Below are 22543 nucleotides of genomic sequence, written 5' to 3'. Positions count from 1 at the left end.
AACATGTTATTAACTGTTTGCTTGCTAACAGCTCCCGCAGGCAATTCTACAAAACTGCAGGTTAAGGATTATTAGAGGAAACTGTGCTGTGGATGTGACTTCCCAGGTTCTATCCCAGCCATTATGAGCTCGGGGTCTTCAAGGGCTGCGAGGGGTTCCAGTGGCCAATTCACCTCCCATGTTATGGTGCCTGCGCGGTCTTGGGGCCAACACCACTTAGTACTCAGTGACACAACAATTATATTTTATGTTGTCTGTAAGGGTGATAATAAATCTAAAAGACCTAAAACATGTAGGGTCCTTCTGGATTTAAAAGGTTTCAGACTGTTCTATCCTGTTCTCATAATTACAAATAGGGTGATGGATTATTTTCACATGATGTATGTCTGTAATATGACAAAAGGTTTTCTCTCACCTTGCTGCAAAAATACAATGTTGCAATTTGATCACTGCAGGAGAAAAGCCTACTATGGACTTTCTCCCTGGAATGGTCTTCCTCTTCCTATTTGCTTTGCCTTCAAATCGCTCCACAGTTCTTGTCCCACTGACCTTTTTGACCTGAAAAATACTCCCCCAGCCGATCTCTTCGCTCCTCCAATGACCCACTAATGACTTCCTCTCTCATAACCTCATCACACGCATGGCTCCAAGACTTCTCTAGAGCTGCCCCGACTCTCTGGAATGGTCTCCTTGTCCTATTTGGCTTGCTCCTACTTTCTACACGTTTACCAGAGCCCTTAAAACCCAACGCTTCAACTTCACCTACTGTCTTCTTATGTCTTCCAAACCCTCACTACTTCCCACCATTCCATTTGCCCATCCTATTGTGTGATACATCCAAGACCTCTTAGATTGTAGGCTCTTCTGCGCAGGGTCCTCTCCTCCTCCTGTGTCACTGTCTGTAACTGTCTGTCATTTGCAACCCCTATTTAATGTACAGCGCTGCGTAATATGTTGGCATTTTATAAATACAATTCATAATAATTATAAATTAATAGGAAGGAATAAAGCAAATGGTAAAAGGTAAGGAAGAAAATGAAGGAATGGAAAGAAAAGGATGAAAAGGGAAGGAAAGGAAAGGAAAAGAAAAGGTTAAAAGGAAAAGAAGAAAAAGAAGGAATGGAATGAAATGGAAAGGAAAGAAAAATAAAGGTAAGGAGAGGAGAGGAGGAAAAAGAAGAAAAAGAAAAAAGGAAATGAAATAAAAGGAAGGGGAAGCAAGAAAAGAAGGAAAAGGAAAGGGTTAAAAGAAAAAGAAGAAATGGAAAGAAAAGAAAGAAAAAGAAAGGAAAGAACGGAAATAAAAAGACATAAAAAAACATAAGGAGAGGATGAAAAAGAAGAAAAAGAAAAAAGGAAAGGAAGGGAAAGCAAAAGGAAGTAAAGGAAAAGATTAAGAAGAAAAGGAAAAAAGGAGAAAAGAAATGAAGGAAATTGATGGTTAATTATATGATTGATGGATACAATGGAGAGATAGATGTGATACATAAATATAAAAGCCTAATGTATCCATATTTACACCTTGCCCTTCTATCTTGAGTATTCCAATCTGATCCAGCAATTCTTGGCATTGATACAATGTATCAGCTCATCCCCAGGATTCAGCACACAATAGGTTAACACACTTAGGGACAGAGGAGCAATGCTCAGACAGGGAGGCTGACATTAGAGCAGCTGTTCCTGTGCAGTCAGCCTGCTGGTTGGCAGACAGTCCCTGGGAGGAGAAGGGGGCGTGTCCTGGACTCAGTAATTGGCCTCTTAGCTGCAGCCAGTTGGACAGTTGTGTGCAGTGGGGAGCAGCCAGCTGCTGGGATTGCAGCTCCAGACACAGGATGCCATGGCATACAGGGAACCTGCACTGGATCTTAGGAATCCCCATCTCATCCCATGGAAAACTATCCTCTTCTATGGATCTAATGGGCTCTGCATTCCTCCCTCTATGGAAACATAATATTTGCTGGAAATTATTCAAATATTTGCAACCTTGGTGGATGTTTTGATTTTTGGGCTGTCAATATTTTTGGATTTACCTGTTACCATTGTTTTGGAAGATGGATTATTATTGTGTGATGGGGAGCTGATGGGAGGTAAGTCAGAATATGATAGACCCATGCTTGGGGGTATGGCAGGTGCAGGGCACCCAGTGCTGGCTATGGCATGGATGGTGGCAGGAGCAGCTGCTGATGGCCACACACACTGCAATCACATTGCACAGAGGAGATTGGAGCTGTACATCAATGGCTTGGGGGCAAAGTGCATTCTGCAGAATGTTGGACCTGTGTGGCCCCTTAAAGTTAATCAGTTGCTGTGGGTTAGTGCATGGAATAAGTTGCTGTGTCTGGGGACTTCATCCAATATTCCATTTTTATTACTGAACTGCAGGAGAAAAGCTATTGGATTGTTGGGTGTTTGGCTGCCACAATCCACATTGTGTTGTAAACCGATATTGGCCAATCAGAATCGGTGTTCATCTGCCTACCGTGTTCAAGTTGTCTCTGGTTGTTGTTTCACCAATATTACTAAACCTGTATGTGTGAGATCATCATTCAACCTGACCAATGACAGATCAATTATTGGTTGTGTGTCTATAGCAGTGGTGGTCAGCCTGATATTGGGGGTCTCGTGTGGCCCCTGGCATTACCAAAGGGCATACAGTGACCAGAGATGGGTGAAAGACTATGGGCATGTTGCAAGAGATTGTCAGAGACTGCAGACATTGCACAGGAGACGGTCAGAGACTGACAGGAGACGGTCAGAGACTGCAGACATTGCACAGGAGACGGTCAGAGACTGCAGACATAGTACAGGAGACGGTCAGAGACTGCAGACATTGCACAGGAGACGGTCAGAGACTGCAGACCTTGCACACGAGACGGTCAGAGACTGCAGACATTGCACACGAGACGGTCAGAGAATGGAGATAAAGTAAAGGAAATGGTCAGAGACTGCTATAGGTCGCAGTGGCCACACAAAAAGTGCCAAAGGGCCGCCGGTTGGGCACCAGAAGTCCATGGCCCCACTGTGACCACTGCAGATGACTTTCCTGGGCAGCTGCTGTTTCCACGTGATAAGATCTGTGTGAATTCATTCCATTAACGCGCATGATTTTACCGGTGAGGATTGTACGTGTTTATCACCATTATGCAGCATCCGCTGCCTCCCACCTATGGTCAGCCCGTGACAAGGTCTCTGTGTTATAATTATTATTGTGTCCAATTAAAAAACCCTCAAAGGAGGAGTCATGGAGTGGGGAACAGAGCAAACCCAATCAACCAATCACAATTCATGCTGCCAGTGAATCGTGAATTCTGATTGGCTGCTCGAGTATAATATTGGTCTTTGTCTTATGAAAAGAATTAAAAGAAACTTTTGAACATTATCGGTAGTTTTCTGATGAACCAAAATCAACACCTTTGTAGTACTGAAAAAAATCTTTTGAGAATTGTTGATTGCGAGTTGTGTGGCGATTGCACGACCCCTTATCACCCCCTCCTATTCCACAATTTTACAGGAAATGCAGATTCTTCACTCGCTGGTTGATGATTGTACAAATTGATGATTCGGCCGATATTGCTTCTTGAGCCACAGGATTCTATAAAATAATTGGCTGGTGTATGTCCCCACCGATATGTGAAGAATCACATTGTATAAAATGCCAGGAAAACAAAAAGTGAGTCATAAAGATTGCATTGTGTGTTGTTATTTTACAAACTTGGCAGCAGGAGGGATGGTACTGGGCCAAGGCTTACGTTGGAGCTATATGACGTCGTCTTGTGTGTTGCCGGTTCCACCTGGCGGTATTTTGCTTCAGTAATGAACTCTGTCACTGCAGAGTTCCTCCTTTGGTTGAACCCATCCAGCCTCTCCTGACCTGTTTAAACACCTGCTCTGCACTCTACCTATCACTACCTGGCTCTACATGATAGCAGGTGAACTGTTAACACACCATCAAGTTGTGATACAAGGGCCTGTGTGATTGGGTACAAATGGGATGAAAGATACTTTTATGTTAGAACGTTGGGGAGTCATTTATGTTACCTTGCATAGCTCATTAATATTAGAATAATTTAACTTTGCAGGATGAAACCAGTGATGGGGGAAGTTGGAAGTATTGCAGGGGTTCATTTATCCTTCACTCTACACCATGCTGCAGGCTCCTTAAAATGAATGTATGGTGGATTTTTATTTTTATACTTCTTTTTTGTTTTATATAGAACAGACTTTTTGCTTTCTCTGACCTATTGGGGAGATTTTCTTTCACTTCCTGTTCAGGAGACAAAACAGGAAGTGTATGGAAATCTCTCCAACTAGCATTTCAGACAGGTGTCTCTATTTAGAAGATACTCAAGTTTTGGGTTGCCCATTTTGCGGTGTCTTAGGGTCACTGGGACAAGGGAGAAGGCTGGTTGGGTGGTTAGGATTCCTATGGATGGTTCTTGGAGACACCAACATATAGGACAAAGTCATGGGCGGACATAGCAGCGGGTGGCTTCACACAAGGGCCCCAGACTTTCCAGCAGGGGCCCCCAATATACAGTCCTTCGCCCTCTTCCTCGGATGCCCAGCTGTCCATCCCTCAGGCATCCCACCAGGCTAAGGAAGGGACAAGCATGCCTCCGTCTGTGGCAGGGTCCCAGCAATCCTTGCACAGGCCACTTCCTCCTCTCAGACCTATGTCGGAAGCCCACTTGTCCGTTCTGCAAAGGTGCCAACTGTAGGCAGCGTCTACCACTGGACAAAGAAAAGGGGCCCCACTCTGCTTACAGAATTCCAGAGCCAACGCTCATTATCATTTTGCATGCGAAATCCAACACGTTTCAGGGCTGCAAGTGCCCCACTTCTTCAGGGCTGGATAGGAACAAGCGAATGAAGTCTGGACTTACTGAAGAACCAGAAGGACAGGTGCCATGAGAAGTGTATGCTCCCATAAAATTTCCTCTAACCCTTCCCTATTTTATCCAAAATTGAAAAAAAGAGTAATTGATGCGAGGACCACAAAGCCTCCTCCAAGCCTTGGCGTGTCCATTCCTTTCACCTGGTTCTGGAAGGGTTAATGGTGCACGTCTGTCTATACAAAAAAGTCTTTGAGCCGATGTCAAGGACCGGCATGGAGAATGGAAGCTCAAAGACCCTGGAACAGATGTCTGCGTGCATGGTGCAGCAAAAGGCGGAATGAATCCTGCCGCCTGCATCCTTTCCCCATAGGTCCCATTGTCCCTGTGGGTATATTCCTCCATTTACCAGATCTGGAGCTGCCTGGGGTCATTATGTTAAGAATAAGAAGGGGAACATATGGAAGAACCCAAAAAATGTACAACCCCCTAAATCATTGTTGCTAGTGGAACTAATAAGCATCACCCTATGTCCTCCTCCATAGGAAACAACAGTAGTCATACCCTATTGACCATTCAATAATCTGGCATGATTTCCAGCCAATGGCATGGCAATTGATTCCTAATAAAAGATGCAACACACAGCTCCCCTATAGAGCAAGATCAAACTGTGCTGGAATGACATGTGACTGCTACTTGTGTGCCTTATGCCATAGGGATCCATCTGCCTATTGATCAGCTGGTTTTCCTATTGATCAATCAAGTGATATTGCTAATGCAATTGAGCTGGATAACAAATAGAAATGGAATAAAAATTGTCAATGTAGTTGAAAGCCAGTAGCCATAATGATTGGACAATGACTGGATCAGACTATGGCTGCCATAACAAAAATATAGAATATAATTGTGTATTCTGCAGTCTGCTCCCAATTCTATCATTTAGGTCCCATCGGTTTGTAAAGCTGAAATGATCTTCCTACAATGCAGACCGCAGATCAGAGGTGCGTCATTTCCATAAAGGCTCATTGAGATGAATGGTAACTTTTTTGTGTGTCGGCATAAGGTGACAACGCTTTGTCTGTGTCTCCCATCTGTGCCATGCGTTGTCACCCTGACATACAGACATCGGATGGGAATGGCATCATGAAATACACCTTAGGAATGTCATGCAGCCATTGTATATGTAGACAGGGGGGGTGCAATGCCAGGACATATCACAGGCCATACACTGACGCGTTTCTCACATGTCGGCTTGCACCTGCCCCGGGGCGGCTGGTAACAAATGTTCGGCCCCATTGTCCATTGTACTGTGGAGGGGGGGGCCATTCAGCCATTATTAAAGCACTGCTCGTTTATGAAAAGCAAAGCGCGCACGTATTATTGGGCTGGTGAAAGTGCGCACTCCAAACTTTTTATCTGCTTTGCAGAAGACACAATGTGTTCTTGGCATTTCATGAATACGCGTTTTGTGCTGCTGAAAGGCTCCATTCTTTCCTGAATTGTAAAGATGACTTGAACAAAATTACAGATTATCCTTACCGTTAATGCCGGCTCCTTGAGGCTCCGGGCGCCGCCATGAGATGCTTCTCCCTCTGCCTGTGAAAAGGGAACACAAAAGAGGACCTGTCATTAAAAAAACTGCCTTGATATTGAAGCTTTGCAACACCAAATCACAATATTAATGTAAACGTCAAATGTAAATATTTAATTTGAAAATATAAATGAGGCATAAACACTCGTCCTTTGTTTAATAATATGCACCGTTTTTTTTTCTCTAAGGCTTGGTCTACACGGACGTTTTCCCAGCGTTTAACCTGAGGCTTTTAAAGTCCTTGTTGGAAATTCCTATGCATTCCATCGGGGTAATCTACACGGGGACGTTTCCTTGAGGCACGTTCATGAGCTTTATCCTAAACGTTGCTTGCAACGTTTAAAAAAATTAACACTCTGAGTTAAAGCTGGAAAACGCGGGAAAATCCGGGTAAACACTTCCATTGATTTCAATTGGACGTTTTGCCACGTTTATAAGCACCTAAAACGTAAATGCATTAAAAATGTGAGAAAACGCGGGGAAAAAAGCAAAAACAGAGGAAAAACAAGGAATAGGCAAGCTTTAGAACGCTAATAAAAGTGCATATATACGCAATAGGAACGTTTACATGCTTTTTTAAAAACGTCCCTGTAGACCCAGCCGAAAAAATCTAATCAATGGGCAGCAGAGCCTTTATTTGCCCTTGGGGTGGTGGATATGACCCATTGCTTATCCCTAAATATGAGAATATGTTACAATGTATCTTTGTTAAATATTACACAATATTCAGGCTTTCATAGATGCCATTTCTGCATTCCATATAAAGGGTCATTGGACCTGATTTATTAAAGCTCTCCAGTGATCCAGCTAACCTGGAATGGATTTCATTTGCTCTTTGCTAGCAAGTGTTTTGAATCCTGGACCAGATCCATTCCAGGTTTGCTGGATCACCCAGCTTCACTGATGAAAGTGTATCCTCTCCAGTCTTGGAGCGCTTTAATAAATCAGGCCCATTGACTCCATTAAGTTTCATTACAACGATGTTGGGGTTCCTCCTAAACCTCCTTATTGATCCCATTGATGGGAACGGTGTCGGCATTTGCTCTGACATTTTCCCCTGGTCTGCTGCCTGTCGGGGTGGTGGGGGGACGACTGGCACAAAAGCCTTTTTGTTACGGTGGGAATCTCCTGTAGGCATCCTTCTATTTAGTTACTGAGGCTCAGCGGCCAGTCTAGACCTGCAGGGCTGAAAGACGGGCCTGTGTGAGCCGTGTTATTGCTCCAGGGAGACCACACGGAGGAGAGGCAGGCATGACAGGTCTCCTTGTCCGGCTGCCTGGCCTCAAATTTAGCGCCATTCCGGGTTTTTATCCATTGTGAGTTATCCGCGTCCGATGCCAGCGCTGCTGGCAACAAAGACACCCAATACAGGTTTCTTAAAGGGGAGCGAAAATGTAAGCCGCCATTGCTGACCTGGTTCCAGTTTGCCTTGATTGGTGTTCTGATCTGCTGTCCTTACGTTACAAATCCATGACCATGAATGAAGATGCAGCTCAGGTGTTCAGATAATTGTCCACATGCTTGTTTCCTGTGTGTGACTGACTATCCAGGTAATTAGCATTCTTTGGAATGAGTACAGCAATTGCAGCTCTCATAATCTTTCACTTAGGGTAGAATATAACTTAAAACCGAGCTTCAGGAAGAAAAAACATTATATTGGGAGAGGGTTGGGTGGTACTCTGGGCCAATCAGGTGTCCTGCATGCACATGTGCTGTTGAGGAACATGCGAGCAGGAGAGAGCTGGGAGATGATCTCATTGGTCTGTTGCTGCTCCTTCCTAGGCAGGGGGTGGCCCCAGTCACAGGGTCTTCACCAATGCCTTCCTAAGCCATCCAACCAATATAAAGCCATTCAAGACAAGCTTTTACAATCTGACCAACAAGTGTCCAGTGCAGTGTGTTTGGTGAATGTCTCATGGAATCAGGAAGGAATTTGTTTCCCTTGTTGGAGCAAATTGTACCGGGGTTTATTTTTGCCTTCCTCTGGATCAACTATGTCCATGGGGTTTTATATCTCGGATATGTTTATTTCCCTAGTAGTTGAACTAGATGGACATATGTCTTTTTTTTCATCCTGACTTACTATGTAACTATGTAACCATATGAGCCTTATCTCATTCACTATATTTTCTCCATACAAATACTCAGATTGAGAACCTAACACACAATGAACAGGCTGCATGTGAACCGATTGTACTCAGTGCTGCCCTCTGTGTGGCTGCCCATGAACTGCAGCCCCCTCATGTACTAATGCAACAATACAAGAATGTCACAGATTGTTATAGGCAAGTGTAGCGGGCTTTATATGTGAATGTTAAAGGATTACTCCAGCTGGGTGTACACTGATCAGCCAAATAATTACAACCACCTGCCTAGTATTTTGTAAGTCCCCCTTTGCTTGAAATGTCATGCCAAGGGCTCCATAAGACCTATGTAGGTGTCCCGTGGTATCCAGCACCAAAATATTAGCAGCAGATCACATTGACTCCACCAGTCTGCCCACTTCCCATAATGCATCCTGCTGACACCTGTACCCCAGGTAAATGACGCACCTGACCATCCACATGTTATAGAAGAATTGCTGAACCTTTAGACCAGGCCATCATAGCATAGCTCTGTGCCCATTTTAGGCACTTTCAGCAATAGATAGGGGGTCAGCATGGGCACATTGACTGGTCGGCAGCTACCCAAACCCAGCAAGCTGCTATGCTCGGTTTGTCCTCACACCTTTTTCTCATGGCCAGCGTTAGTTTTTTTTTTTTAACCATTTATTATTATTAATAAACAGGATTTATATAGTGCCAACATAATATGCAGCGCTGTACATTAAATAGGGATTTGTGCTGATGTAGCTTTTTTATGGGATCGGACCAACAGGCTAACCCCCTTCCCTTGCAAATCAATGAACCCTGCGTGCCCATGACCCAATGGCTGGTTCACCTGTTGTCCTTTCTTGGCGCACCTTTGGTAGGTACCACCCACTGCATGCCAGGCACAACCCACAACACCTTCTAGAGCTGGCTGTTGTCTTGCTACCCAATATACCTCTTGTCAGGGGCTATTATAACCAGATCATCAATGTGCAATTGTTTTGGCAGATCTGTGTATGGGTGACATCACCACCAATCAATATCACAGCATCAAATAAATGCAAGCATTGTGATTGGTTAATCCACACAAAACATTTTACTTTTTGGTTTGCAAACTTTGTGCAAGTTTCTCATTGGCTGGCAAACCAATGTCTGTGTGGCCGATACAAAACTGGCAGATTTACACTAATTTTGCACTGCAATTCCCAAGGTTAGATTCACCAGTGCAGAACGCTTTTTATAACTTCCAGCCTTGCTTGGAATAAGTTTTGTTTTTTAGTTTCTGGGTTGCATTTTAACATTTTCTCATGGGTGAAAAATTTGCAGTTTTTCAGAAAATTCACTTTGTGTTTATTGCACAGGACACCTAATGAGACAGGTGCAGTCCAGCTCAGTAACGGGGGTCCGTTCTGTTATAGTAAGTTCTGAATGCCAAGTGCTGTGTAAGGTATCGCCTCTCGCAGAGATCTCAGGACTCCCCCTGACAACGCCTAAATCTGCTTTACTCTCTAAAAAAATGGCACCATCTTTGCTCGGGCATCATACTATCTATTTCCTGTACTGAGATTCCAGCTTAGATGACAGCCATGTAAATACTGCTGTCTGTGCATTTCTTTGCTGTGTGCATACATGTATGACACAGATCAGCCCCTGCTGTGAGCTACAAAGTTACAATGTTGCAGTCTGATCACTGGAATAGAGGGGATTGGGGAAATGTGGAAATTTGTCTTTTCAGCATATCACATCATGAGTTTCATATATTAGCGTCTCATAGAGGGGATAAATCACTCACAGCAGCCAATCAGATTCTTCCATTTTAACGTCCAATGGAAATTACACAGCAGAACATGATTCCCCGTTTAATTTTATTGAAGACTTTCATCCATAAGGTGTGTGTGCCTCCTCCACCAATGTCCCCTGCACCCCTCCATTACCACTTCTTGGAAATATGAAATTGGAAGACCAATTGAACACCAACAGACTCTCCTAGAGCTGGGGGAGCACAGCAGATATTTAAGAGCCGGTTTTGTTAGAATTTGCTACCCATTAGGAGAACCCGGTGGGTTAGGTTCTGGGTAGCTTAGCACCTGGGTAAGGTTAGGCGTTGGGACAGAGAGGTTGAGGCATTGGATTGGAAGAGGTAAAGTTTGGGCGTCAGGTAGATTTGGATTAGGTTGGGCGCTAGGTAAGGTGGGATTGGGCACCAGGTAGGTTGGGATTGGGTGCCAGGTAGGTTGGGGTTATGTTGGGCGCTAGGTAAGGTGGGATTGGGCTGGGCGCCAGGTAAAGCGGGATTGGGCTGGGGGCTAGGTAGGTTGGGATTGGGCGCCAGGTAGGGTGGGATTGGGCGCCAGGTAGGGTGGGATTGGGTTGGGCATCGGTGTTGAATGGGCTAAATTTAGCCACAAAGAAGGGGATGGAGTGTGGGGTTAGGCATCAAGAAAGAATGGTTATGGTTGGGCACCAATTAGGGGGGGGGGGGGGGGGGTAGGATGAAGGTGCATTATAAAATTATTCATTGGAGGCAGAAAAGTCTGATGGACTGGAATAGCTAATACATTGTAATTGCCAAGTTAGTGGTGGTGTTGTAGCCCCGGCTGGATAAACCCGGACTGGTCGCTCACCTGGGCACATTGCTCTGTCCACATTGTAATCTAATAATATTAGGCGCACATTGAGACAATCAGTGGCACAGGAGGACCAATCACATCGATCCCTGCAGGCCAGTGACCCCCCCCAGCCCCCCCCCCAGGCATGTGCTCATTGCAGAAGTTTTTTTAGAATTTGGGTGACCAACACAAATGTAAAAACACCAATTTATCCGGTGCCAACTTTGTAAAATCCAAACCAGGACTCCACTGCTGCGAGGCACAAACTGGATCTATCCAAGTGAATTCTGATTTAAAGTGAACCTGTCATTACACAAATGGTACTAAACAAGCCACCATGCATCGCTGCTCTACACAGGTACCCTGCATGCTATACACCTGTACAATACAAAGGCACCTGGACCATGAATATGTTTGGCCAAGGACAGCCATCACCCAACCTGAACAACCCCTCGCACACTTCATAGGTGTTGAAAAACCCAATGAATGTTTTATTATAATTTGAGGCAGCCGGCACCTTCCCATAACATTATAATCATGCTCGTCCTATATATGTATATATATTAAAAAAAATGTAAAATAAAAGTATTGATCCATACAAACCCCCACACCGCTACTTGAGCAACCTGCACCAAATACATAGAATATAATATCCATTAGGTTTTATTAATACCACATATGGGCAGCTTTAGACGGCTGGTATATTATAATATTGCCCCTGCCATTGAGATTTTGCCCCTTTGTTGCAGGTTTGTGAAGAAGGAGCCATATAAGGATCAAAAAGTTTGTCTTTTTTTTTTTTCGGTCCCTCTAATATTGTCAGTCCGCCCCCCTCCCTTTTTTTTTTCCCTTTCCCAGGCCAGCGCTGTAATAATTCAGGCCATTGTAAGGCCGGGGACACAGACCCCTCTGTCCTAATGTTCACACCGAGCCCGCCATTAAAGGCCCATCAGAACAAGCCCCCCATTCTGCTGTGAAGAGGGTCTCTGTGTCCCCTCAGATAGCATTTGTCCCATGGAGCTGACAGTACAAAGAGCCGAGGGCCCAGCATGGTACGCAGCACACAGATGGCTTTTCATGGCTCCCCAGAGGGGAGACAAACGCTCACTTTGTCCTGCGGAGACAGCCGCTAACACAACACGTTTGTTTGAGCGGGGCGGCGGGAAGGGGGGTAAAGGAGGATGAAATGGTCGGGATATATAAATAATGGTCTGCTCTCATGAAGGGCCCTGCAGGGCGGAAAAACAGCCGGCGGGCAAAGCCGAGCAGATGGGCCATCTGCGCAAATAGCCAGCAAATTAAACCTGCGATGGCGCAATTCTCAGACTTTCCTTAAAGGCTTCTGAAAATGCTAAATGCCTGGCTGTTAAGTCACTGATGGGGAAAAGCAAATCTTTTCCAAGGGCCACTATTGTCTCCCATCATTTCCTATTGAGAATTTTTTTTTAATAAAGAATGCTTAATAATGAATGCTGTGGAAGCATTGACTTTGCGAGGTGAACAGCTTCTACTATTTTTTAGTAAATGGACCCTCTCTGGGTCGGGTCTCACCATGGCTGTCTAAGGATGAAGAAGCTGATCAGTTTTTAAAGAGAACCTGTTATTAAATAAAATGCAAATGGTAATTTCCTTTAATAGACGGGGGATTGTGCTTTCCCCTTCTGCAGCCCATGTGACCAACCTGCCAATCTGATCTTCAGCATTCATTGTTGCATGTCTCCCCCCCCGCCACACACAATGGTACAGCCCACAGACTTACCATCTCTGCTGTGACCAGTGCTGATGTCAGGGTTGGAGGATGGAACCATTATGGGTGGCGGGGGGATACACGTACGAATATCCCTGAAGTGTTAAATGATGCATTAAATGCAGTAAAAGGAGGACATGGGACACCAGAGAGGTATAATAAATGAATATATAAGTAGAATCTATCTTTTATTGCTGCAAAATGCCCTTTGTATTTCATTCATTGAAATGACAGGGTCTCTTTAGTGCTGCAATAACCTTATCCAACCCTACACAGTCTTTTAATTTCAGCCAGGTCAGACCTGACCCATAGAAAGCCAAATTACTCATAGCATAATAAAAAGTGAATATTGTTCACAGTGAATATGTTGAGGCATTACTGACATCAACCATCCAATCATGTGCGGACAAAAGTCTTATAGTAAATTATTATTATTATTAATTTATAACCCCAAATATTTGCAGTGAAAAAGGAACAGTAAAGCACAGCCATCACTTTACTAACTACATTCCCTAGGACCACTAGAGGGAGTACTTGCAATGATTATAGATCATCAAAGACATAGAAACAGACAAAGGCCAGAAACCTCCTGCTGTGTGTAAGAACCAATTCACACGGATAAGGAGGAGGTGGTGGGGTCACCACTTCTTTACCGCCAGTCTATATGGAATTAATCACCAGAATTACAAATATTTTCTGAGGTTATTCACATATGTGAATATTAGCTGCTGCATTTACCTGCTGGACTGGAGTTTCACTTTAAGGACAGTGTCAGGTTCATGCAGCTGTGCAAGTCTTTGCTGAAGAAGAATGCCTAATGACATTAATAGGGGGGAGCGCCATCTACTGGTCAAACAGTATAATGTCCTTATAGAGATGAACGGCACCTATCAACATTAATGGGGGGAGAGCTCCATCTGCTGGTTATTTATTACCATGTCCTTATAGGAATGAGCTTTAAGAGATAGCAGGAAGCGCTCCATTTGCTGGTCGCACAGTGTTAATGTACTTTTAGAGCTACTTCTATTATGAGGGGAGGAGCTCCATCTACTGGTCATTTAGTAAAATGTTCTTATAGGTCAGCTCGGCTTGTTATTATTGATTGAAGTGCTCCCTCTGCTGGCCACACCATGTAATTTCCTGTAATTTCCTGGTCATTACTAGTGGAAAAGCGCTATCTGCTGGTCACTTAGGATATTGTCCTCAAGGATAGCAGTGGGAGAGCTCCATCTGCTGGCTACTTAATAGAATGTCTTCATATTACTACAATTAGTGGTGGTAGAGGTCTATCTGCTGCCTATTTAGTAATAAATCCTCATATTCCTAACAAATGAAGGGTAGCGCTCCCTCTGCTGGCCACTTAGTATAATGTATTCATATTATTAATATTATTGTTATTAATAATAATAAACAGTATTTATTTAGCGCCAACATATTACACAGCGCTGTACATTAAATAGGGGTTGCAAGTGACACAGAAGGAGAAGAGCTTACTTATAAATGAGATTAAGGCTCCCTCTGCTGGTTGCTTAGTATAATGTCTTCATATTATTAATATTATTGTTATTACTAATAATAATAATTCATAATAAACAGGATTTATACAGGGCCAACAGGGCTAACATAAATGGCAGAAGAGTTCCACCTGCTGATCACTAAGTGTAATGTCTTCATATTATTATTATTATTAATAATAATATTATTAATAAACAGTATTTATATAGTGCTAACATATTACGCAGCGCTGTACATCAAATAGGGGTTGCAAGTGACAGACAAATAGAGACAGTGACACAGGAGAAGAGCTTACTTACATAAATGATGTTAAGGCTCCCTCTGCTGGTCATTTAGTAAAATGTTCTTATAGGAATGAGCTCGCCTTGGTATTATTGATTGATGAGCTCCCTCTGCTGGCCACACCGTGTAATTTTCTGATAGAGAAGAGATGTCATTACTAGTGGAAAAGCGATATCTGCTGGTCACTTAGGATATTGTCCTCTGGTATAGCAGTGGGAGCGCTCCATCTGCTGGCTTATTTAATAGAATGTCTTCATATTACTACATTTAGTGGTGGTAGAGGTCTATCTGCTGCCTATTTAGTAATAAGTCGTCATATTTCTAACAAATGGGGGTAGCGCTCTCTCTGCTGGCCATTTAGTATAATGTCTTCATATTATTGCTATTATTAATAATAATAAACAGGATTTATATAGTGCCAACATATTACACAGCACTGTACATTAAATAGGGGTTGCAAGTGACACAGGAGGAGAAGAGCTTACTTACATAAATGATGTTAAGGCTCCCTCTGCTGGTCGCTTAGTATAATGTCTTCATATTCCTAACATAAATGGCAGAAGAGTTCCACCTGCTGGTCACTAAGTATAATGTCTTCATATTATTAATATTATTATTAATATTATTAATAAACAGTATTTATATAGCGCCAACATATTACGCAGCACTGTACTTTAAATAGGGGTTACAAGTGACAGACAAATACAGACAGTGACACAGGAGAAGAGCTTACTTACGTAAATGATGTTAAGGCTCCCTCTGCTGGTCGCTTAGTATAATGTCTTCATATTCCTAACATTAATGTCAGAAGAGTTCCATCTGCTGGTCACTTAGTATAATGTCCAAACTGAAGTTTGCACAATTTTATACACTGGGACTGCAGTGGAGTGAGAAAATCTGCTGAAGCAGAACTTCCATTTACTAATCCTGAAGAATAAAGTGATGAAGAAACACTGCTGTGCTACAAATCTGTATTTATACCATTTCCAGTTTGCATTGCATGAATCCTGTTTTAAAGTGAATTATCAATTAGTATCTTGCAGTAGATGTAAACCTGAACTGAATGATTCACTTTGATAAAGCTCTGTGTATCATAAACTATTACTTTTTTAATAAAAAAAATGTCATCCTTTGTTACATTTCAGTCCTGCTGATCTCCTGCCCACCTTTTTGCAGCCACTTCATGTGTACATACACTCCTCTGGTGACTGTTTGGCATTTCCTATGGTGGGTTTCACGATGGTGACAACACTGTTCTATATATAAGGCCACGGAAAGAAGGGGGGAGGGGTTGTGGGGGTGCCTAGGCTCACATTCTGTAGCCTCATAGCTGTGTAATTGCAATGCTGCCTTTAGCTGGTAGTCTTTGGATATTTGGGGGAGATTTGGTGAGATTACCACTGGAGGCGCTGGCCTGCGAAGCAAAGCTCTGCCTCTATCAAGATGGCGCCCCCATATGGGGACCCAGAACTAGGCATGCTAATTAGGAGACATCAGCTGCAAGGGGACCACATGCAGTAGTGACCAGTCCTTTGCCCCTTTCTTAGACACATCCTCCAGGGTTCATTTTCTCTTTAATTTCTCCTCCCACCTTTAGGTTTTGCATACCTTCACAGCCAATCAACACTCCCCCCCATCACTGTGATCAGGTGACCACTAGAGGGAGCATTACCCAATCTTTGAAAGTTATCACAAATGGTTTAAAGGCAAAGGTTACAATTATAGCCTAACATTAAGTTCTTAAAATTATTCTGAATAAAATTTGATGCACATAACCCTCCACTCAACACACAAACACTTGTTCTGAACAATGAAGGGTTCATCTAGCTGTGAAAGGGCCTTTGTTGGATAGGGGCTTATTTTACAATATTTAGTGGTGACAGAGTGCCCTCTGCTGGTCATTAAATAATATGCCCACATAGGGAAAGGAGCCTTTCCTAATAACATTGTGGAAGAGCTCCCTCTGCTGGACATTAAGTATTATGTCCTCTTAGGGAGAGAAGCCTTTCTTACGAACATTGGTGGAAGAGCTCCATCTGCTGGTAATACACTGTAGTGTCCTCTCAAGGAAAGGAGTTATTACTAATGTTAGGACAAGGCTCTCCCTGCTGGACATACAGTATAATGCTTTTTTAGGACTGCAAAAAAAAACCCTTGATCACTGGCTATAGATGACAACTGTCCAATGACAAAAATTACAGGCACAAGGAGCAGGCCCAATTCTAAGCCATTACACCGTATATATGGATTCGCACTGACCGCATCCCTGGGTGGATGGATTGATCATGTGCCCCACATAAGGTGACCAGCTGAAGGAAAAAGAATAAGGAGTGCTGGGATCAGAAGTGGTAATGTATTGAATCACTAACACTCTATGCAGTATTAGCGCTGGAAAACGTACACCCTAGCCAGCACCTCTGTGGCCTGGATACTAACCAATGGTGGCTCAGGGGTCAGGGGTCCCAGGTTCAAATCCCAGCCCGGACACTAACTGCATGGAGTTTGCAGGTTCTCCCCGTGTCTGCGTGGGTTTCCCCCGGGTACTCTGGTTTCTTCCCACATCCCAAAAACATGCAGTTAGTTAATTGGCTCCTAAAATTGACCTTAGACTTCATTAATGACATATGGCTATGGTAGGGACATTAGATTGTGAGCTCCTTTGAGGGACAGCTAGTGACATGACTATGGACTTTGTACAGCGCTGTGTAATATGATGGCGCTATATAAATACTGTGTAGTAATAATAATATATCACTCATCATCATGTCAGCCATAAGGAAAGATGAATAATCTCCCTGCAAATCGTTATCATCCTGCAGACACTAATAGGACAGATTGGAGAATGTTGTAATTGAAAATACTTCTACACACACAAGATAAGAATAGCTGGCAGTATTACAAAAAGATACAAATTTCTATAACTATATCTGCACAGGTAAGCAAAAAAAAATATATTTTTATAAAATAAGTTTTGTTTCAATTTATGTGCATTGGAATTGAAACCTAAATACAAAATAATATATCTCAGATCAGCAGTCATTTGATGGGGCGGCTGTGTCTTTTTCTTTTCTTTATTTCTATTTGGTAATCCCTCCAGCAACACATTTCCTGTCCCAGGGTGACAACCTTCACTCGCTGTACTGTATCAGTGCAGGAGCAGTGTTGTCACTCTAGTCTGCTTCCCTGACTTGGATTGCAAACCCCTTCTCTTGTATTCATCTCCATTATATAGGGACAGAATGGCTGTCAGAGCTGAGATAGCTAAAGATCTTTGTTCATGGAAGTGAATGAACTTTTTGTTTTATGGATTTATGCCACCAGGGTTGCCTTTAGTGCGTTGACATGCATTATATGCAATAAGTGAACATGCATTGAGTTAGTAAAACAGATTGCATTTTTTAAATAAAAGGTCTGCTTTGGTGCCCTTGAGTGCCCAGAAAGAAGCAAAAGTATTTGCATAGACATTCTGGCTTTTTGTCTATATGGCACAGCATGTTGAGGTGCACTATAGAATGTACTGTGTAAAAATGCAATAGTCCTTTTTAGTGCCATAGCATGCTGATGTAGACTGATGCCATATCACATGGCTTTGTTCTTGCTTGGCAATGCATTGGGCAATGCTGCTGGTGTAAATGAACTCTTTTTTTTTCTGGAGTCTGCAACCAAAGCAACATCTATCTTTGTGTGCCAGATAGCAACTGTCCACCTTTTTTCCTTGTGTACACTTATTAAATGATGACATTTATTTAATCTTATTAATGTCAGAATTTAGAAGAGCATAGATATTATATTTCATAGCAGCTAACATATAAATCATATCACATACAGGAAATTAATCTGTCCCTAACACAAGTTATAAAGGAAACTACAGATCAGCACTTGCAAACTGTAAGACAGCCTATATATTTAATGTACAGTGCTGTGTAATATGTTGGCAACATATAAATCCTGTCTCATAATATTATTAATATAAATGTCCTCCATACATTTTTGTAAAAGAAGCATCTGGTTTGTGTCGTGTTATCATGTGAGTGCTATGGTGCCACCTAGTGTCTACTTTTGGGTACTACACCAATGACATCATTCCTACACCTCCAAATTTTTGTCTACCTAAAGAGCTTATTAGGAGAATTTCAGTTGTTCACTTTGTAAAGCGAATTATCAACTGGCAAGGGATAATTCACTCATGAATGTGAAAATAATTCTCATGACAAAGAATGGTGAAACATGATTTTTGCTTGCACATGATTGGATTGCTGAAGTCATTAAAACTTAATAACCCAAGCAATGAAAAGTTCGGCTTGCTTTCTTCTGGTCTGTTTAAAAGCTGAAAGAGTTTTGTTATCCCATTGATCTTGGGGGTATTTTTCTGTACTTGCAGGGTAAAACATGGGGCATGTGCATATATTGCAGAGAGGCACTGAATATTTTTTTGACATAGACTTGAATTCAGTAGTTGATCTCATTGAACACATGCTCATGTCAGAACAGGAGGATCTCTTGATCCCATATTAGCCATTATGTCATTGGTGGATTGTAATAACTCAAAGCTCCTCAATACGATCCAACAGGTGTAGGTATTTTCTTTGTATGGCCTGGTTTGTAGAGCACAGATAATGGGAAGCTAATTGTGGCCCCAGGCTGCTGTCTTTTTAAACATAGGGCTCCTAGTACAAATCTATTGGAATGCATTCAATCATAATAAAATAAAGAAATGTATTATCATGCAACCATCACATTTTGAGGGAACACCCTCACCCTTTTTCATTGATTGGGCATCAATTTCTCGATGCCCTAAATGTATTACTTGCAATAGCCGGACAGCCCTGAAGCATTGAAAGCCTGTTCCCTGAAACGTGTTGGCTGTTTTTATCAATAGCCTATTAAATCACTATATTTAGAAATCTTTTAATGGGAAGGGCATTCTGATTGGATGGATGTTATAGGATTGGTTTATCCTAAACTGATATTTCAGTGTTTAGTGAGATTAAACCTTTCAGGGACTTTGTAGGTGGAATCTCTGCTCTGTATTCCCAGCTCTGCCCATTACAAAAAGCTCCCATCCTCCATGCTGGATTTTGTGATGTTTTATATGATAGAGAACGTAACAGGAGGAGATATAACACACAAAATGTGGACAGGGAAATTCAAAATTCATCCACTGTGAATGGCGATGGGGAAATATCAGAGATCTCGTTGTATAGTGGAGAGGGAGATGTAGCTGAAGGCGAACTTGTTGCAGGTCTGTACCCCTCCGCTATTTTTACATGTGCATGGGACTTGTGTGGGCTCCAGAAGTTCCAATGACAACCCAAAAGTATTCTGGTTGGATAAAGAGGTGACCCGTACAACTTATATCACAGTTCCACCTGACAAATAGTATGGAGATGCACATGACTAGCAAAGACTTTTAGCAGAGATACATTTAATATAAACCGAAAACTGCTGGAAGAATCAATTTTATGTTGTACCTTTTGTATATATCACATTTTATTGCCACTTATGTCTACAATTTTATTATAAATCCTGTATTTTTTATCTTATATGCTGACATACACAAAAAAGTAAAAAAAAATATAAAAATATTCATTTGTTTTATACAATTTTTTAATTACTGCAATTGGACCCAACAATTACATTATCAGACTAATAAACACTGCCACCTACAGGCAGTGGTGAACATAGCAGGGTGAAGGCTAATTTTGTCAGCCTAATTGTATTTACGATTGGGATCTAAGGTGAACATAGAGGGCCTGAATAATGAAAGCTCTCCAAGGTTGTAAAGAATACACTTTCAGAAGTGAAGCTGGGTGATCCAGGAATCATGGAATGTATTTGTAAAAATCATTTGCTATTTGCTAGCAAATGTTTTGAACCCTGAACCAGATCCATTTCAGGTTTGCTGGATCACCCAGCTTCACTGATGAAAGTGTATCCTCTCCAGCCTTGGAGAGCTTTAATGAATCAGGGCCAGAAAGTCCCCCTGAAGTTAATGAGGCTTTAATGCACAGGAGAGAGTACTGTGACCCTGAATATAAACAAATAGGGAAACCCCAGTTATATTTTCTCATCTGTGGAGGGGAGAGAGGGTTGCCTCGGGTCAGGGAAGGTGGAAAACATGACTTTATTTTAACGTGCAGTACTTTAAACCCCAACTTTGTGATTTTTGAAAATTATTTAGTCCACAGTATAAGCAGCTAATAAGCTCATTGATGGCTTGTTTTACAACTCTTTTACTGTTTGTTGAGAACATAAAAATACTTTTTTGGTCTGGGAACAGGTTCTCTTTATTGTTAAAAAGTATTCTTTTTTCTGTCTTAAAAGGAACAGCACAACTTGTAATTAATGATTCTGAAGGTCAGTTACCAACTGACACCACTGGAGGGCAGTGTTGCTCCATGGAAGGTGAACCCACATAATCAGCATTTTTTTTTCCTTTTTTATGTGAAATGCACTGAAATCACAGCTGTGATTCTGAATAATCTGTGAAACTCAATAAATTAAGAAGGGACGGATAAACCCTCACTGCTGTGCTAACTTTACAATGGAGACTATTCCCAGTCTTTGCTGAATCGCCAGCAGCATAAGCATCTTGCCAGGGATTTGCGTAATATTGTTGGTTAGCACAGCCAGTCGTCTCTGTAAAGGTATTTTGTATCATGCTGTAAATGGGAGAGCTGCGCCCGGGTCACACCGTGCATTGACCTTGGCACACGAGTCTTATCTTTATTCACCTGCCAGCCATAAACTCAGCAGGTGCAGGAAATGCGGGCTAATTATTCTCTGCCTCGCCATGGCAGCCGGCGGCCTCCCTTCATCTTTTTTTTTTTATCTGGTTACCTGCACTGGTGAGGTCAGCCAAGAAACCCAGACTTGTTCTGGTCCGCCGTCACGTGTTGGAGATGCGGCTCTTTTGTGGGTTGTTTTGGTAATGAGTGGGAAAAATATTTATAATTGTCAGTTGTGGATTTGAAAGGACAGCAATGGATTTGGGAGGCCTGATCCCTGAAGTTATTCACCCCACTGCCCCTCAATTGGAAGGACATTCCCTCTTCATATCTCCCAACTGCCCCTGATGTCCAAAATCTGCAAAATATTGACCACCTGATCAATATTATCCCTGTTCTGGGGCAATGTATGCCCTTGTTTCATTTACCTGGAAAGTTTTAGGGATGGCCATATGGCAGAAGCCATTGCTGATGGTGCGGCAATGACCTGGAACAAGTATGGAGGGCTGAGCTCCTCTCCTGAGTGCAAAGACAGAGGGTCAGTATGAAGGTGTAACCCCAAACCTGCAATAGTGATGTCTTGAAATACGTTTCTGTGTGTCATACAGAGAAGAAAGAGGGAACAAGAGAGAAGAAATGAGAGGGGCATCAGAAAGAGAGAGAGAGAATAGAGAGAAAGAGGAGAGAGAGAGAAAAGAGAAAATAGAAGAGAGGAGAGAGAGAGAGAGAGAGAGAGAGAGAGAAAAGAGGAGAGAGAGAGAGAGAAGCGAGAGAGAGAGAGAAAATAGAAGAGAGAGAGAAAAGCGAGAGAGAAAATAGGAGAGAGAAAGAAGGAGAGAGAGAGAGAGAGAAAAGAGAAGAGAATAGAGAGAGGGAAAAGAGAAGAGAGAGAGGAGAGAGAGAGAGAAAATGAGGAGAGAGAGAGAGAAAATGAGGAGAGAGAGAAGCGAGAGAGAGAGAGAGAAAAGAGAAGAGAGAGAGAAGGAGAGAGAGAGAGAAAGAGAAGAGAGAGAGAGAAAGAGAAGAGAGAGAGAGAAAAGCGAGAGAGAAAAGAGGAGAGAGAAAGAAGGAGAGAGAGAGAGAGAAAAGAGAAGAGAGAGATTAAAGAGAAGAGCGAAAAGAGAAGAGAGAGAGGAGAGAGAGAGAGAG

The 22543-nt window shown here is 42.5% G+C and overlaps 1 long non-coding RNA gene across 1 annotated transcript in view; it reads left to right on the top strand.

The window, feature by feature from the left end:
* Nucleotides 1–1799: 1799 nt before the first annotated feature.
* Nucleotides 1800–22543, top strand: part of LOC140327646 (uncharacterized) — a 69625-nt gene continuing 48881 nt past the window's right edge. The window contains exon 1 of the long non-coding RNA XR_011920059.1: nt 1800–2087. This is a non-coding gene — a long non-coding RNA (uncharacterized lncRNA). The remainder of the gene's footprint in view (nt 2088–22543) is intronic.

Source organism: Pyxicephalus adspersus, chromosome 3 (assembly GCF_032062135.1).
Source record: "Pyxicephalus adspersus chromosome 3, UCB_Pads_2.0, whole genome shotgun sequence".
Lineage (NCBI taxonomy): Eukaryota > Metazoa > Chordata > Amphibia > Anura > Pyxicephalidae > Pyxicephalus > Pyxicephalus adspersus.
The sequence above is the reverse complement of the archived record's forward strand: the minus strand, read 5'-3'. Positions and strand labels throughout refer to the sequence as shown.